This window comes from Danio aesculapii, chromosome 4 (genome assembly GCF_903798145.1).
Source record: "Danio aesculapii chromosome 4, fDanAes4.1, whole genome shotgun sequence".
Classification (NCBI taxonomy): Eukaryota; Metazoa; Chordata; class Actinopteri; order Cypriniformes; family Danionidae; genus Danio; species Danio aesculapii.
Window position 1 is genome coordinate 8651184 of NC_079438.1, and position 17742 is coordinate 8668925.

General features: G+C 37.6%; 2 pseudogenes; one reads left to right on the plus strand and one right to left on the minus strand.

The window, feature by feature from the left end:
• The window catches only part of LOC130222044 (zinc finger protein 721-like), a 495527-nt pseudogene that overhangs the window by 218790 nt on the left and 258995 nt on the right, over window positions 1-17742 (plus strand).
• Window positions 1-17742, minus strand: part of LOC130222067 (gastrula zinc finger protein XlCGF57.1-like) — a 184776-nt pseudogene that overhangs the window by 161538 nt on the left and 5496 nt on the right.

Genomic DNA, 17742 nt, shown 5'->3' on the forward strand with positions numbered 1-17742 from the left:
AAAATAGACTAAATCTGACAAAACAAAGTAGACAAAAATCTGACAAAGCAAAAGTAGACAAAATCAGACAAACAAAACTAAACAAAAGTAGACAAAATCAGACAAAACTAAACAAAAGTAGACAAAATCAGACAAAACTAGACAAAATCAAACAAAACGAAATTAGACAAAACTAAACAAAACTAGACAAAATCAGACAAAACTAAACAAAACTAGACAAAAGTAGACAAAATCAGACAAAACGCATCTAGACAAAATGAGACAAAACAAAAGTAGACAAAATCTGACAAAACGAAACTAGACAAAAGTAGACCAAATCAGACAAAACAAAGGTAGACAAAATCTGACAAAACAAAAGTAGACAAAATCAGACAAAACCAAAGTAGACAAAATCTGACAAAACAAAACTAGACAAAAGTAGACACAAATCTAGACAAACAAAAGTAGACAAAATCAGACAAACTAGACAAAATCAGACAAAACTAGACAAAACTAGACAAAAGTAGACAAATCAGACAAACTAGACAAACAAAACTAAACAAAATATACAAAATCAGACAAAACTAAACAAAACGAGACAAAACTAAACAAAAATAGACAAGTAGACAAAATCAGGCAAAACACATCTAGACAAAATCAGACAAAACAAAAGTAGACAAAATCTGACAAAACAAAACTAGACAAAAGTAGACAAAATCTGACAAACAAAACTAGACAAAACAAAACTAGACAAAAGTAGATAAAATCAGACTAAGTAGACAAAATCAGACAAAATTAAATTAGACAAAACTAAACAAAACTAAACAAAAGTAGACAAAATCGGATAAAACTAGACAAAACTAAACAAATCTAGACAAAACTAAACAAACCTAGACAAAACAAAACTAGACAAAACTAAACAAAACTAGACAAAATCAGACAAAACAAAACTAGACAAAAGTAGAAAAAAATCAGACAAACAAAACTAGACAAAACAAAACTAGACAAAAGTAGACAAACGAAATTAGACAAAACTAAACAAAAATATACAAAAGTAGACAAAATCGGACAAAACTAGACAAAACTAAACAAATCTAGACAAAACTAAACAAACCTAGACAAAACAAAACTAGACAAAACTAAACAAAACTAGACAAAATCAGACAAAACAAAACTAGACAAAAGTAGAAAAAAAATCAAACAAAACTAGATAAAACAAAAGTAGACAAAAGTAGACAAAATCAGACAAAAGTAGACAAAATCAGACAAACGAAATTAGACAAAACTAAACAAAACTAGACAAAAGTAGACAAAATCAGCCAAATGCATCTAGACAAAATCAGGCAAAACAAAAGTAGACAAAATCAGACAAACAAAACTAGACAAAACAAAACTAGACAAAAGTAGACAAAATCAGACAAAACTAGACAAAAGTAGACAAAATCAGACAAAACGAAATTAGACAAAACTAAACAAAACTAGACAAAAATCAGACAAAACTAAACAAATCTAGACAAAACTAAACAAACCTAAACAAAACAAAACTAGACAAAACTAAACAAAAATAGACAAAACAAAACTAGACAAAACTAACCAAAAATAGACAAAATCAGAAAAAACTGAACAAAACTAGACAAAGGTAGATAAAATCAGACAAAACAAAACTAGACAAAATAGACAAAATCAGACAAAACAAAAGTAGACAAAATCTGACAAACAAACTAGACAAAAGTAGACAAAATCTGACAAACAAAACTAGACAAAACAAACTAGACAAAAGTAGACAAAATCAGACAAGTAGACAAAATCAGACAAAATTAAATTAGACAAAAATAAACAAAAATAAACAAAAGTAGACAAAATCGGACAAAACTAGACAAACTAACAAATCTAGACAAAACTAAACAAACCTAGACAAAACAAAACTAGACAAAACTAGACAAAATCAGACAAAACAAAACTAGACAAAAGTAGACAAAATCAGACAAAACGAAATTAGACAAAACTAAAAACTAGACAAAAATCAGACAAAACTAAACAAATCTAGACAAACTAAACAAACCTAAACAAAAACAAACTAGACAAACTAAACAAAATAGACAAAACAAAACTAGACAAAACTAAACCAAAAATAGGACAAAATCAGAAAAAACTGAACAAAACTAGACAAAGGTAGATAAAATCAGACAAAACAAAACTAGACAAAAATAGACAAATCAGACAAAACAAAAGTAGAACACAATCTGACAAAACAAAAACTAGACAAAAGTAGACAAAATCTGACAAACAAAACTAGACAAAACAAACTAGACAAAAGTAGACAAAATCAGACAAAGTAGAACAAAATCAGACAAATATTAAATAGACAAAATAAAACAAAAATAAACAAAAGTAGACAAAATCGGACAAAAACTAGAACAAAACTAAACAAAGTCTAGACAAAACTAAACAAACCTAGACAAAACAAAACTAGACAAAACTAGACAAAATCAGCACAAAACAAAACTAGACAAAAGTAGAAAAAAATCAAACAAAACTAGACAAAACAAAAGTAGAACAAAAGTAGACAAAACTAACAAACCTAGACAAAACAAACTAAACAAAAATATACAAAATCAGAAAAAACACATCTGAGACAAATCAGACAAAACAAAAGTAGACAAAATCTGACAAAACAAAACTAGACACAAGTAGACAAAAATCAGTCAAACAAAACTAGACAAAACAAAACTAGACAAAAGTAGACAAAATCGGACAAAACTAGACCAAAAAACTAAACAAATCTAGACAAACTAAACAAACTAGACAAAACCAAACTAGACAAAACTATACAAAATCAGACAAAACAAAGTAGACAAAATCTGACAAAACAAAAATAGACAAGGTAGACAAAATCAGACAAACAAAACTAGACCAAAGTAGACAAAAATCGGACAAAACTAAACAAATCTAGACAAAAAACTAAAACAAACCTAGACAAACAAAACTAGACAAAAACTAAACAAAATAGACAAAATCAGAAAAAAACCAAACAAAACTAGACAAGGTAGAAAAAATCAGACAAACAAAACTAGACAAAAGTAGACAAAATCGACAAACAAAACTAGACACAACAAAGTTAACAAAATCAGACAAATGAAATTAGACAAAACTAGACAAAAGTAAACAAAATCTGACAAAACTAGACAAAACGAACAAACTCTAGACAAAACTAACAAACTAGACAAAACTAAACAAAACTAGACAAATCAGACAAAACAAAAGTAGAAAAAATCAGACAAACAAAACTAGACAAAAACAAAACCAGACAAAAGTAGACAAAATGAAATTAGACAAAACTAAACAAACTAGACAAAATCGGACAAAACTAGACAAAACTAAACAAACCTAGACAAACAAAACTAGACAAAACTAGACAAAACTAGACAAAATCAGACAAAACAAAAGTAGACAAAATCTGACAAAACAAAACTAGACAAAAGTAGACAAAAGTAGACAAAATCAGACAAAACTAAACAAAACTAGACAAAGGTAGATAAAATCAGACAAAACAAAATTAGACAAAATTGGACAAAACTAAACAAATCTAGACAAAACTAAACAAACATAGACAAAACAAAACTAGACAAAACTAGACAAAGGTAGATAAAATCAGACAAAACAAAAGTAGACAAAATTAGACAAAATCAGACAAGACAAAAGTAGACAAAATCAGACAAAACACGTCTAGACAAAATCTGACAAAACAAAAGTAGACAAAATCTGACAAAACAAAACTAGACAAAAGTAGACAAAATCAGACAAACAAAACTAGACAAAACAAAACTAGACAAAGGTAGACAAAATCAGACAAAAGTAGACAAATCAGACAAAATGAAATAGACAAAACTAAACAAAACTAGACAAAGTAGACAAAATCGGACAAAACTAGACAAAATTAAACAAATCTAGACAAAACTGAACAAACCTAGACAAAACAAAACTAGACAAACTAAACAAATCAGACAAAACAAAAGTAGACAAAATCAGACTAAACAAAAGTAGACAAAATCTGACAAAAGTAGACAAAATCAGACAAAACGAAATTAGACAAAACTAAACGAAATTAGACAAAACTAAATGAAACTAGACAAAACTAAACAAAATGAGACAAAACACATCTAGACAAAAGTAGACAAAATCAGACAAAACAAAACTTGACAAAAGAAGACAAAATCAGACAAAAGTAGACAAAATCAGACAAAACAAAAAACTAGACAAAAGTAGACAAAGTCAGGAAAAAAGTAGACAAAATTCAGACAAAATCAAACAAAAGTTGACAAAAACAGACAAAACAAAACCTAGACAAAATCAGACAAAACAAAACTAGACAAATGTAGACAAAATCAGACAAACAAAACTAGACAAAACAAAACTAGACAAAGGTAGACAAATCAGACAAAAGTAGACAAAATCAGACAAAATGAAATTAGACAAAACTAAACAAAACTAGACAAAAGTAAACAAAAATCGGACAAAACTAGACAAAACTAAACAAATCTAGACAAAACTAAACAACCTAGACAAAACAAAACTAGACAAAACTAAACAAAATCGACAAAATCAGACTAAACAAAAGTAGGCTGATGAAAGGTAGTGCTGTCACCTCACAGCAAGAAGTTCGCTGGGTTGCTGGTTTGAGCCTTGGCTTGGTCAGTTGGTGTTTCTGTGTGGAGCTTGCATGTTCTCCTGCGTTGCGTGGGTTTTCTCCGGGTGCTTCGGTTTCCCCCAAAGACATGTGGTACAGGTGAATTAGGTTGGCTAAATTGTCTGTTGTGTGTGTGTGTGAGAGATAGAGAGAACTGTGTGAGAGTGTAGGGAGAGAGTGGGGGGAGAGAGAGTATGCATGTGAGTGAACATGCTGAATTATCTCATGAGTGAAGGGATTTTTCTGGTAAAAGGGCCTGACGATGTGAGTTCGTGTACTATAGAAACTATTGACATCCATCATATAATCTACAAAAAACAAACAATCAAATATCAAGTTCTTACAATTGGTGCTAATGCTGATACACAAGTATTTGCCATTTAAGAGGTAATCATCTTTGAAAGTTGTGATTTCCACACATAAGTTCTAAAAATCCATTATATTTACTTCAAAAATATCCTAAAAGTGTTGAAAAATATATATACTTAAGAAATGATCTGTATTCATGAATAAATAACAAGCTGTGTCATATTTATTCTGTGACTGATCAAAGTTGATATTTCTCAGCAAACAGTCCATTCAGACTGCAGAAATGCATAGATATGAAATCTATTAGTTCTGCTTTTCTACCTTTACCATAAAGTGACAAATCAACCATTTGGTCGAGCATGTTTTTGAAACATTAATACAAACACACTGAATATTTTTTCATGGCACCAAGTAACATAACTTTGTAAAGTTAGGGTTCTTAGAGGGTAATATGTCAAAAAAATATGCTTACCTTGCAAATTTTTACCAAAAACAGTTCACATGATGTCAGGACTGATTTCCTTGTTTTTGATTTCAATGTAGAAGCAATGTTGTGACGAGTGCTTTTGATGAGTTGGTGACAACTAGTGGATTTTTTTGGCATAACATACTTCAACCAAGTGGTAGAGATGGCTCAATCAGGTTTAGTTAAGTTAGGTACTCCTCTTAATAAGATATGTCAAAATATGGTCAACCATTTGGTCGAGCAGGCAGTTAAAGGGATAATATAGAATTATTATATATTTATAGATTTTAATAAAAAAAAATTCTTGTTTGTGAAGAAAAAATCAAATTATGTATGGAAATCATCGTCAATGCTTAGATATAGAATTGAACTGAATCGATGGCATGATAATCGTAACCGAACCAAACCGTGAGACCAGTGTAAATTCACACCCCTACTCATTACAATTATAGACCTTTTTCTTGGCTGCTGCATGGAGGGCGCCATAGCGACCAGCGTCTTCCGGTAGAATGTTTAGTACTTCCGTTTACAGCGTTTACAACCGGTAAATGGGTTTCAGTAGCGTTTTGAGTGGATTACAGAGTGTTTTTTTGACAACTTTGAAAGGTGTGTGTTAAAGCTGTTATAATCTTTCAGATCTGTGGTTCAAGCGCGAGAGAAAAACAGTATTGTAAGCCATGTTTCTTTTCGTTCTGCTTAATCACGTACCCCAAAAAGGATATTTAAAATAAACAAATCAATATGACGTCTTTTGACTGCTTTCTTTAATAACTACATTACACAATACTTGTACTTTACTTCAGTACTTGAGTAGTACATTTTGAAATAAACTACTTGCAATACTTGAGTACAAAAAATGTTGAATACTTTAGTACTTCCACTTAAGTATGGTGCTTAAAGAGCACTTCAACTTCTACTCAAATCACTTTTTGATAGAGTGCCTGTACTTTTACTTAAGTCTGGGTATCTAGTACTTTATACATCTCTGCTAAGTTGTTGCTAGGCCGTTGCTAAGGTGTTGCTAGTTGGTAGCTAAGGTGTTGCTAGTTGGTTGCTTAGGTATTGCTAGGCGGTTGCTAAGGTGTTGCCAAGCAGTTGCTAACCTGTTGCTAGGTGGTTCCTAAGGAGTTGCTAGTTGGTTGCTAAGGTGTTGCAAGGTGGCTGCTAAGGTGTTGCTAGGTGGTTGCTAACGTGTTGCTAAGCTGTTGCTAGGCCGTAGCTAAGGTGTTGTTAGTTGGTTGCTAAAATGTTGCTAGGTGGTTGCTAATGTGTTGCTAGGCTTTCTCTTAAGAAAATATGAAAGAAGTTTTGTTTTTTACCCAGACATTTAAAAAGTAACTGCAGATATGGAGAAATTTGCAGGGGTTGCGAAAGCATCTTGCTTGTCGGAGGAGGGGATTATGAAGGGACAGGAAGTGGCCGTGTGCAGATTTGAATGGCAGACCGCGCAGGAAAGATTACGGTTTCCTAAGAAAACTGTTGTGAAGATCAGTATCCATGGACCCCCAGTAGGCACACTGTATAACGTGCAAATGCTAAGTTAGGGCATTCTAGCTGGTGATCGAAGTGTAATAGTGAATTCGCTGCAATCCACCTGTCGTTCTGTCGAGGGAGGTGCTATGGGTAAAAGGAATGTACAAAGGTCGATGTCAGCACCTGATAGGATGAGGTTCATGAAGACATTGGAGATAAGGGGTGGTTACAGGACTGGAGCAATATGTGGAATGGGAAGGGGCGTGGCTGTGGTTAGGGTGAAAGGGTGCCATGTGGATGAAATGTGAGTAGGGAGGGTAGACTGTTGGGGAGGATTAGTAATGGAGGTGGGTGCTTGGTGAAGGGATGTAGAGAAGAAAAAGGTGGGGATACTGGAAGAGGGGAAATGAGTAGGGAGAAGAAGAGCATTAAGACTTGTAGAGAAAGACTGGGTAGAAATAAGCTGGTTGAAGAGTGAGGGCGGTGGAAGGGAGAGAGAATTGAGGAGGGTTGAGAGTGGAAGGGATGGCTGAAAGAGTAGGGCTGGAGTTTTCGTTGGAATGTGGAGCTGAAGGCCAAGGGAGAGGGTGGGATTGCTTTTTATTGCTTTTCTTAGTTGCTTTCTTTGATGGTCTGGGGAGATTTCGTGCATGCAGGGCTGTGGTGGGTTGAGCATAGCGGTGTGGCGGGAGCGAGCGGTTCTGCTGTCCTGAGGGGGCGAAGTTGGTGACAAGATGGATTCATAGAGTTTTGGTTGTTCCGTTTTATTGCAGCAGCTGGGGATGGAGATTCCGGCGTTTATGACCCAAACCCTTAGGTTTCTGTAGGATGCCCTTCCGAATCTTCTGGGTTTTACCATTCCACAAGAATTGAGAGATAGAACTATCTAATGTAGCAAAGAAAGATTTTGGGATAAAAATTGGAATACACTGAAAAAGGTATAAGGGAGTATGTTCATCTTCACGCAGTTGATTCTGCCTGCTATTGACAAAGAGAGAAGAGACCAGCGGCGAAAATCTTGGTCAAACAGCTCTTCAATTTTTTTGTCACCTGTACACCTAAGTATTTGAAGCTTTGTAAATGGCCCTTAAATGGTAAGTAGGATAAAGGATATTCAGAGGCAGCATTATTAATAGGCATTGCTTCACTTTTAGTCAGATTTAATTTATAGCTTGAAATTTTACCGAATTCTGTTAGCAATGCAAGCACCTCTGGGATAGAGCTGGCCAGGTCAGCAATGAACACCACAAGGTCGTTTGCATACAAAGATACTTTAAGGTCAACCCCCAGGCCAGTAGTTATGGTTCCAAGTGACATGCTAGTATCTTATCAAATACTTTTACATCTGCACACAGTAGAGAAATGGGACGATAATTATTACACTGAAGGGGGTCCTTATCTTTTTTATGGATTAAAGAGATAGAGGCTTGGCGTAGAGTTTGAGGAAGTATACCAGATTTGTAAGATTCATTAAACATATTCAGCATAAGAGGTGATAGTTTCTAAAGAGGTGATGTTCTAAAAAATTCCCGCTGGAAACCCATCAGGACCTGGGCACTTTCCACTTTGCAAAGGCTCAGCGTTGTCTTAACTTCATCGAGAGTGATGGGATCATCCAATTTTAAGGCCAAATCAGGATCGATAAGGGGAATAATCAAGATAATTGAAAAAACTATCAAGGTGTGATTCTTCGTTAAGGCTTTCTGAGGTGTAAAAGGAGTTGTAGAAATTTCTAAATGGTTGTTAATGAGAAGTTGGGTCAATTGTGGGTCTGGAGAAGTTATATAGTTTAGGGCAGAGGACTGACGTAGCTGGTGTGCTGATAGTTTACTAGGTTTGTCACCAAATTCATAGTAAATATAACGGCTTTTATGAAGCGCTATAGTGGCCTCATTCGTTGTCAGCAGGTCAAATTCAGTTTTTGTTGTAAGTATTTTCTTAGACAAATCTGGAGTAGGTGAGGTTTCCATTCTGGATTGAAGCTCCGCTAGATATTTAAATTAAGGAAGACTTCTGTTCAGATGCCTTTTTCCTCTGATGTGCTGAATAAGATAGGATTTCTCCCCTCAGAAAGGCTTTACAAGCTTCCCATATAATACCAGCTGAAGTGCTAGGGGTGATATTTGTAGAAATAAAAAGGTCAACCCGATCGTTAATAATTTGCACAAAATCTGGGTCATTAAGTAATAGAGTATTTAGGCGCCAAAAAGACCTAGGAGTTGTCCCACAAGGAAACGGTCTTTGATACATGGAATTAATTTATTATCAAGGAGAAAATAATGAATCCGAGAAAAGCTTTGATGGACTGGTGAAAAAGAAAACTGTTTTGATTTAGGGTTAAGAAAACGCTAGGCATCGGAAACTGCATATTGTTCCATAAACAATTCAATAGTTTTTGCGGATTTACTCTGGGTTTTGATGAAGAACAATCTAGAATAGGATTCAGGCAGCAGTTAAAATCTCATCCCAAAATAAGTTGGCTAGAATTTAGGTCAGGAAGGGAAAATAAAAGATTCTTGAAAAAAACTTCATTGTCCCAATTCGGTCCATATATATCTGCTAATACCAGATGAGTTCCATTAATGTGGCCACTAATAATGATAAAACGTCCATTTGGATCAGAAATTACTTTACACACAGAAAATGGAACTAATCTATATATAAGTATAGCCACTCCTCATGACTTACTGGAAAAAGAGGATTAATTTTTCATTTTTAAGTGATCAGCACTTGTAAGATGAGTTTCTTGGATAAAAGCTATTTTAGTGTTTACCTGCTTCAAATGGTTGAGAACTTTATTACGTTTTAAGGGTGAGTTAAGCCCTTTGACATTCCAGCTGGAGAATGTAAATACACCAGTAGGTGTGCCACTGAACACAGAAGACATTAAAATCTATTTGTCACAAAAATTTTCTTTGGCCCCCGCAGAAGAGAAGAAAAAACACCTACCCTCGCCCTCCTAACCCACACACATAACTCCAACAAACGATGTAGGCAAGAACATCTACATCATACATATCTCCAACCAAAAACAATTGCAAGCTTCCTTCTTCCTTTATACAAACCCTCCCCATGTTTTACTACACAACCTCATAGTTGTATTTATATCATCACTACATACAACAGTTTGAATAATTGACTTAAAAAAATAAATGAAATAAATATTATTTGAACTATGCCTTATCCGTAAGCTGGTAACAAACATTGTATACACCATTGTCATCAAAAAGCAATAACAGAATTGTCCTGAAAAAATAAATCACACTGCATCATGACGTACAAACGTCTGTTAGTGTAAATCGAATAGTCACCCAGTAGTAACTCCTTGAAGTGGCATGAGTTTTACAAGAAAAAAAAAATGCTCCAAGCAGTTTATAACTAGAGATGTGTTTATATCATATCATAGACCAAAGCAAAGAGGTGAACTACTATGCGTCTAAGTTCCGAATGTAGTTGTTGGCTTCATTAGCTGTTAGCAACCATAGTTTCTCGCCGTTCGGTAGAGTGATGCGTAGTTTAGCTGGATAGAGAAGAGCAGGTCTGAGTCCGTACTTGTAAAGTGCCGTCATGGGATCTTTGAATTCACTGCGCAGCTTTAGGACATCTGGGCTGTAATCTTCAAAGATCCGAATCTTGTGATTACGAAAGGTCAAAATCCCTTTTTTTGTCCGAGACTTACAAACTACGAAATTCTTCACCTGGTAAGGATGAAACCGTAGAACCACAGGATGCAGTCTCTGTCCTGGGGCAGGTTTGGGAGCAGGGATTCGGTGCGCTCTGTCCAGTTCAGGCGGTGATGCGAAAATGCGATAGCCAAAAATCTCAGCAAGCATTTCGGAGAAGAAGTTAGTTGGTCATGGTCCCTCAATTGACACAGGGAGCACCACAATGCGAATATTCTACCGCCAGCTGCGCCCCTCTAGGTCTGAAATTTTAGACCGCAGCCACTCGTTTTTTTAGTGAGGCCGGAGCACGTGGCCTCTAGGTGTTCAAGGTGCTGGGTCACCTCCGTGAGTCCCAATTCGAGACAACTGATGCGCTGGTCGTGAGCCGCGACTGTGGAGTTAATATTGTCCAACTTAGTGTCCAAGCTTTCAAAAGAGGCTTTAAAATCCGTGGCAAGAGAGGCTTTGAGCTCTCGTGCAGGGTGCTGATTTCAGCTAGCGTAACACTAGAGCTAGGCGAGGATGACGCTTCACAGTCTTTTTCCACCTGTTTGCCCTTTTCTTTCGACATGTTAAGTGAGAATATAATATTACGCACTCTAAGAAAGAAAAGTAAATAGATGTAGGTTCCCAAAAAGTTCTAAAACAGCGGAGTTTGTAAAGAAGAAATGAAAAGTTAAAGGGAGCTGGTCGCACTCACGGCTATACCAAAGGCGACACAACCGGAAGTCCTCAGGTGTGATTATAAGATCTAGTAATAAGAGCTAAAATTCATTTGGGACGGTTGTCAACTCATTTTGCACAAGCACCAGAATTGAGAACCACTCCTCTATCATACTCAACATGAATTGCCTTCCTAAAGTTACTTCTCTACTTCAGTATATCCCAGTAAATATTTCTCTACAATATTTAAAACAGTTTGATCATTTAGTCAATTAATTTCTCTGGAACAATAAGCACCCTAGGTTGCATAGGAGTACATCGCAACAACCAGTTGATAAAAAAAAGGGTTGGGACTTCCTGAGCACTTATTTCATTAATATGCCTTCAGTCTGAGACATCTCGCGCACTGGTCCCTCCCTCCTGAGAGAGCTCAGTCTTGGTTTATGGTTGAACAAGCCATCCTATTTCCTGCCTAAATCATAAAATATTCATCAAGTTTGTATTCTACTCAAAAAAAGTAAATGTAGTAAACTAGAAAGAATCTTGAACCTAAAAGTAAAGAAACTTTACTAATAAAAGCTGCAACACAGGGCAATTAAATGGGCTTTCTAAACTTGCGGCCCTGGTATACTGCAAACTAACCATCCTGGAGCTCCACCTTCTTTGATGTGCGGTGTCTTCCCAGTGATTTGTTTCTCATTCTAGGAGTCAGAACAACACTAGCTACATGAATACACTGGAGAGTAGAGTACAGATGTATCCGCACTGTGGTGCTGTTTGCCAGATGTTTTTGAAACTGTTCTCTCAGCCGCCATCATTGTGTTTATGGTAAACGCAAGGAGCGCAACAAATTTACAACCCCACCTACTGCAGTGAAGGACTGCTGGAAAACAGTATACTGTCACTCAGCCTTTTCTAACATTATTCAGACATGAAACATCCTGTGAACATGAGAAAGTGTTTTGCTTCATTCATGTCATGTGTGCAAATTTTTGTCCATGTGTTTCTTAAGCTGCGCCGAATGAGCGAAACTCTGTAGACACTGATCAGATCTGTACGGTTTCTCTCCAGTATAAACCCTCTTTTGTGTTTTCAGATGTGTTAACTGAATAAACCTCTTGTCACAGTGTACTGTCTCTCCAGTGTGAGTTGTCTGGTGCAGCTTAAATTTTGGAGCTCATATATTCACACCAGTGTGGATGTTTCTGTGTTTATTAAGGTTTGCTGATCCGTTGAAACTCTTCCCACACTGAGTGCATGTGAATGGTTTCTCTCCAGTGTGGATCCTCATGTGTTGATTATAGGATGATGATTGGCTGAAACTTCTCCCACACTGAGTGCAAGTGAATGGTTTCTCTCCAGTGTGGATCCTCATGTGTTGATTAAGGGATGATGATTGGCTGAAACTCCTCCCACACTGAGTGCAAGTGAATGGTTTCTCTCCAGTGTGGATCCTCATGTGTTGATTAAGGTATGAAGAGCAGTGAAAACTTTTCCCACACTGAGTGCATGTGAATGGTTTCTCTCCAGTGTGGCTCATCATGTGTGGATTAAGGGATGATGATTGGCTGAAACTCTTCCCACACTGAGTGCAAGTGAATGGTTTCTCTCCAGTGTGGATCCTCATGTGTTGATTAAGGGATGATGATTGGCTGAAACTCTTCCCACACTGAGTGCATGTGAATGGTTTCTCTCCAGTGTGGATCCTCATGTGTTGATTAAGGGATGATGATTGGCTGAAACTCTTCCCACACTGAGTGCATGTGAATGGTTTCTCTCCAGTGTGGATCATCATGTGAATCTTAAGATTGCCTTTTCTTCCAAAACTCTTTCCACACTGAGTGCAGGTGAAATGATTCTTGTCTCTCCTTTTCAAAATACTATCAGTCTGTAAATGATTTTTTTCCTCAATTTTGACATGATGTTCCTCCTCTTTACTCCCCTCATTCTCTTCAATTAGGTCTGAAATAAATAAATAAAACATAAGTTTTCATTATGTCTTAAAAACTCATCAAAAGCTGAAAAGTGAAAAGACACTGGAAACATTGGCTACACACACTGTAATTTTGATGCACATTAAATGCAAAATAAATCAGATCATATTTTGTTCAGTCCATTAACGTGTACACATTTAAGCAGATTCAATTCATATTTCAAGAGTTCACACTTAGCTCATGATTGATTATAAGCAAGTTTGGCATGCTGTCCCTGGAGAGAGCCCTGAGCTCAAAATGTCCTTGAGCCCTGGACTCCCTCCCATTTGCAGAGCTCTGAGCTCAGGTAGGTCTCGAGAACTCCCCCGTTTTTGATAAGAGCTGATGACGGAAAATTATTGTTATGAAGATATATGCTGGATGGAAGTTTGACTGTAGTGCTAAATTTAGATTGATCAATTAACTTGTAGTGCATGTTTTTGGAATGTGGGAGGAAACCGGAGAACCCAGGGGAAACCCACACAAACACGGGAAGAACATGCCAACTTCGCACAGAAACGACAGCCAGCCTGTTAAAGGACTAGAGCCGGTGACGTTCTTGCTGTGAGGCTACAGTGTTAATCACTGGGCCACTGTGCCACCATGATGATTGATTATAAGCAAGTTTGGCACGCTGTCCCGGGAGAGAGCCTTGAGCTTAAAAGGTCCTTGAGACCTGGGATCCCTCCTGTTTGCCGGGCGACAGGGGAGCTCTGAGGTCAGGTAGGTCTCGAGAACTCCCCAAAATGCTCTGCTCGGGACAGCAACTGCGTATTTGAAGAACCCCCTAAAAGGCAATGAAGATCAACGCAATACCTGGCTGCTGGTATAAAAAGGTGTTAAAAATGGTACTAGAAAAGCTTGTAGGAGCAAAAACGGGGCCGGTGCGGGTATAAATGGAGAGATAAGAGTTGCTACCCGAGTGGTGTACTGACTGACGGAATATGTACAACTATGTGTGCTCCCGGGGCAGTGTTAATTGCATGGACCGGGCGGGCGGGAGAGTGAGGTAAATGTAATGATTTGAAGCATGTAGGCGTGAGCTCTGTTAGAAAGGCTTACTATAGCAGTGGTGAAATGTAGCTATAAAGTTCAGCAGAGTGTCTCTGCTGCTGCACACCTGCGGTGAGTGTTAGTATCATGGAATTATTGAAGGGTAACTATGCATGCACAGAGGCATTTAAACTACTGTGGCAGAGCAGAGTAGAGTATCAGTGAAAATGAAAATTTGGAAGTGTATCAGAGGTCAGGCAGAGCGTCACTGCAGCGGCAGTGGTGCTGAGAGGAATGAAGCCGAGCGTCTCTGTTGTGCAGAGGTGCAATGGAAGTTAATAATAAAGGGTAAAAATATGCTTTTGAAGAAGCGTTTTAAACTGCTTTGTCAGTGATGGGTGTGTGTCAGTAGTGGTATGGATGATTGATAGTGGACATGAGCTCAGGCAGAGCGTCACTGCTGCAGAGGTGCAATGGAAGTCAATATTGGAAGGGAAATTTGCCTTTCGCAGAGACATTTTAACTGCTTTTGCAGTGTTGGGGAGTGTATCAGTAGTGAATGGCTAAATGGAAGTATATGAGCTCAGCAGAGCATCACTGCTGCAGCAGTGGTGTAGAGGGGAATGAAGTTCAGCGGAGGATGGAACTCAATGGAACTCAGTATTGGAAGGAAAGTACACCTCTGGAGAGACGTTTTAACTGCTGTGGAAGTGCTGGGGAGTGTGTCAGTAGTAAATGACTAAATGGAAGTGTATGTGAACTCAAGCAGAGCGTTACTGTTGCGGCTGTGTTGCGGAGGGGGAATGAGACTCAGCAGAGTGACTCTGCAGCTGCAGAGGTGCATTGGTAGTTAGTGTCTGGAGTGTTATGTGTGCTCTTACAGAAATGTTATGATGGAAGTGGATAGGAGCTCAGCTAGACTGACACTGTTGCTGCAGTGGTGCGATGAGTGAGTGAAAAATTAGCAGATTAGAGAGTTGTGTGGAATCCCGCAGGAACATTGGTTCCGGTCAATAGTAATGTGGGTATGAGCTCAGCTAAAGCTACAACGTTGGTGTAGTAGTTGTGATGAATGGTGCCATTATGAATGTGAGATGAGGAAGTTACAAACGTAAACCTCTCCTATACTGACATTCCAATACTTCAGAGCTCAACTTTATCTGAAAGTGTAAGCAAAGAGCACAACGTAACCTGCAGAGGGCGTGCAAGCCTAATGAAAGATGAAGGAGAGAGAGTTACCTTTCTCTGACCCTCATCTGCTCTTACCTTCCCCTGACCTCCTCTCCTCTGAGTGCAAACAGCTAGTGCAGCTGACCATGAAGGCCTGAGACTCTCTGTCCATGGGATGGGGAACTCCCTGGCCACAGAGCCATGATACTCTTTGGTCATGGAAGCTGGGAGCCTCTGTAGGCACCGGTACCTCGGGTAGCGTTTAATGGCTTTAAACCGTCTAAATAATGAGCATGTAATTGTTTGTATGTTGATTAATGTTCTTAAATGTACCTAGGAACAACTATAAATTTGTTCACATAAGACATGACCTATAAGTTTAGCTGACTATTAGAACTCTTGACTGAGCGGTCAGACCACATTATACAGTTGGTCCTTAGTGATTTATTATGTGTTCTTTGATGTAATAGGTAAGACCCAAATGGTGTATAGGTACTTGTATCCGTAAGCATAATTCAATATGTCAAGTCCTCACTGATATATGAGGTGTAATTATGTGCATGACCTGATTTTGGAAGTATAAAAGCGCAGCCAAACTGATCAGCTTTGCACTTTCTGACTTCTCTATAATGAGGGTGGTTGCCCTTTATCCTCAACGGAGGATAAAAGTAAGGATTTGTTTCTGTTATTTGTCTTTTGTTTATTCCAATTTTTCACTGGATTTTATTTTATTAATAAAAGTGTATTTTATTACTTATCTTCACTGGAGTGGACATTGACTTCATTTTCCAGAACGCATCAAGTTACCCTGTGTGGTAAAGTATGAATCTAATTTATTCTTTTTGCAAAAACTTTATAAAGATGATCCTTTAACTAAACTCTAGCAAAGAAATATTGTAAAGGGAGGATCCTGGTTTATCTTTGTTTAATTAGGGTAATTAAATAAATGCAAACCAGCACATATTGCAAAGGTTGAGTATAGCTCAGTAGAGGTTCTAGAGCGTTGTTACTGCTACTATGTAATGTAATTAAATGGTGGTCAGTATGGAAGCAATATGTGTCCCAGCTAAGCCTTTGCGGTTGTATTATTGCGGGGAGTGTGATGATGGTGAATAATATTTTTTTTTTTAAATAAATGAAAGTAAGTGAAATTATGAAGAGGAAGAGAAAAAGGGGAAGATAGTAAAAGGAGTCCTATGCTAGTAGGGTGAAAAAATAGGGAGAACTGCTGCTTAGAAACTCATGAGTGTTGGTGTTGGCTACCTAGAATCAGCTGGGCTTGTCTGAGGTGATATTGGCTGAGGCGAATGTATGATTTGAAGGCGTTAGAGGACCAACATCCGAGAGTTTGTATCTGCTGTTGGGAGAGGCCGTTGTGGGCTGCTGTAGTGGCTGCTCCTATCCTGAATGAGTGTGTAGAGATTGGTTCAGGGTGGGGGGAAGCCTTAAATGCAGAGAACTTCTTTTAGGTGGTTTTGAAACCAAAAACGTGTTACTGGACGGTTAGCCTCGTCAGTAAAAAGGGAGGCGAGTGGGTTATGTTCTTGGGCTCTCCTGTAGTGCAAGAATGCTAAGAGGGTTTGGAATGGGTGTGTGGGCGAGGGGATGTCAAAAAATTAAATTAGATTGTTCTTTGTATAGCTGATCTGTTTTGCTTTGCTTATTATTGAAAGATAGAGTTTCTTTATCCAGCAAGGTTAGATCAGATATGGTGGGGTGGATTGTGGGATTGAAATTAGATGTTATCTTTAGTTCGAAACCCAAAAAAGCTAGTGTGAACATGGCATCGAGTGTGCGGGCTGTATGTGTGGAAATATGTGGAGTGTAATGGGTTGTCTGGCATGGGGGGTGGGGGGAGTGGGTTTTTTTTGTATGCCATTGATAAGGAGGGTGGTTTGAGAATTTGTAATGGCATCTGAAGGAGACCAGTGTATCAATTTGTGAAAAAATTTAATCCCACTTAGGTAGCTTCGAATTGAACTAGCTTGTATATCTTTTGAAATGTGTAAATGTGAAATGAATGAGGTGATAGGGAGAAGGGAAAAGTCAGGAAAAGGTGTTTTATACAGAGAGTAAAAAGTGTTTGAAAGAGCTCCATGCAGTGAGATATGACTGGAGAGTTCTAGGGGTGACTGCTTGAAGGATTAGAGAAATAGAGGATTCTCTGAGGTGATATAAAGGGTGGTTTATGACAATGTCATCTCTGAATAGTCAGGAACAGGTGTTGGATGAGGGTCCGCTTCTGGCGCCAATAGCTAAAACTTATGGAAAGACAAAACGAGTCAGCAATTACATTTTTTGCAACCTGGTACATGTTCAGCAGTTATAATGAATTGTTTTGTGGCTGCTATCCAAACGAGGCAT